Consider the following 2312-nt stretch of genomic DNA (forward strand, 5'->3'; position numbering starts at 1 on the left):
TAAGAAAATATTATGAACAACTCTATGCCAACAAATTGGACAACCAGGATAAAATTTATAAATTCCTAGAAAATACATCTTCAAAAACGGAATGTGGAAAATCAGAAAAGCTAAACAGACTGATTATAACTAGTGAAATTGAAGCAGTAATCAAAAAACTCCAAGTAAACAGAAATCCTGGACCAGTGGGATTTTACCAAACATTCAAAAAAGAACTAACACCTATCCTTCTCAAACTATTACAAAACATTCAAGAGGAGGGAAGGCTCCCAATCTTATTTACAAGGCCACACATTATCCTAATTTCAAAACCAGATAAAAATACTACAAAGAAAAAATTATAATCTGGTAATCCTGATAAACATAGATTCTAAAATTCTCAACAAAATATATATAGTTTTAAATCTAACAATACAGTAAAAAGATCATACAGCATAATCAGGTGGAATTTCTTCTGGAGACACAATGTAAGTACAATATTCATAAATCAATAAACATGATATATCACATGAACAAAATGAAAGACATAAGCCACATGATCATATCAATAAATGCAGAAAAAGCACTTGATAAAATTCAGCATCTATTTAGGATAAAAACTGTCAGAAAAGTCAAAATAGGAGGAGCATACCTCAACATAATAACAGCCATATATGACAAACCTATAAGTCAATATCATACTCAATGAGTAAAAATTATGTGTTTCTCTTAAGATCATGAACAAGACAGGGATGTCGACTATTACTACCCTTATTCAATGTAATACTGGAAGTGCTAGCCATAACAGTCACACAAGAAGAAATAAAAGGCATCCAAATTGGAAAGAAAGAAGTAAAACTGTTATTACTTGGAGATGTTATACTATAGAGAGAAAATTCTAAATATTCCACCAAAAAACTACTAGAACTGATAAAAGAAAGTAGCAGTAAAGTAGTAGGACATAAAATAAATATCAAGAAATCAGTTGCATTTTTTATACCAATAATGAACTATTAGAAAGGGAAACTAAGAAAAGAATTTCATTCATGATATCTCAAAAAAGAATAAAATTTAACCAAGGATGTAAAAGACCTGTGTTCAGAAAATTAAGACACTGAAGAAGAAATTAAAGAAGATTCAAAAAAGTGAAAGCACATACTGTGTTCATAGGTGGATTAGAAGAATTAACATCATTAACATGTCCATACTACCCAAAACAATCTATAGATTCAATGCAATTCCTATCAAAATGCAATGGTGTATTTCACAAAACTAGAACCAATATTCTAAAATTTCATATGATACCAAAGATCCTAATAGCCACAGCAGTATTGAAAAGAAGAACAACCAACGTTGGAGGAACCACATTACCTAAAATCAAACTATACTAGAGTCTATAGTAATCAAAACAGCATGGTACTGGCAAAACAAAGACACAGATTAATGAAACAGCATAAAGAGCTTAGGAAAAACCCCACATCTTTAAGGTCAATTAATACTTGACAAAAATGCAAAAACATATAATGGATTGAGATAGTCTATTCAATAAATGTGGATGGGAAAATAGAAAAGATACATGCAAAAAAATGAAACTAGACCACATTCTTACACCACTCACAAGACTCAAAATGGATTAAGGATTTAAATATTAGACTTAAAATTATAAAAATTCTAGAAGTAAACAGGCAGTAAAGTCCTGGACATTTCTCTTAGCAATATATTTTTTATATATATCTTCTTATTCAAGGGGGAAAAAAAAGACAAAATAAACAAATACAACTATATCAAACTAAAAAGTTTTTTGGGTTTTTTTGTTTTGTTTTGTTTTTTGTTGTTTTTTTTTCATTTTTCCAAAGCTGGAAACGGGAAGGCAGTCAGACAGACTCCCACATGCGCCCGACCTGGATCCACCCGGCATGCCTACCAGGGGGCGATGCTCTGCCCATCTAGGGCATTGTTCTGTTGTGACCAGAGCCATTCCAATGCCCAAGGCAGAAGCCACAGAGCCATCTCCAGAGCCCAGGCCATCTTTGCTCCAATGGAGCCTCGGCTGCGGGAGGGGAAGGAGAGTGGGAGGGGTGGAGAAGCAGATGGGCGCTTCTCCTATGTGCCCTGGCTGGGAATCAAACCCAGGACCCCTGCACGCCAGGCCGACGCTCCACCGCTGAGCCAACCGGCCAGGGCTGAAACTAAAAAGTTTTTGCACGGAAAAGGAAAGCATCAACAGAAAGAAAAGACAACCCATTCAACGGCAGAACATATTTGCCAATGATATATCTGATAAGGGTTTAATGTCCAAAACCCTTATAAAAGAATTTATACAGCTGTAAAAG

This window comes from Saccopteryx bilineata, chromosome 1 (assembly GCF_036850765.1).
Source record: "Saccopteryx bilineata isolate mSacBil1 chromosome 1, mSacBil1_pri_phased_curated, whole genome shotgun sequence".
Taxonomy (NCBI): Eukaryota; Metazoa; Chordata; class Mammalia; order Chiroptera; family Emballonuridae; genus Saccopteryx; species Saccopteryx bilineata.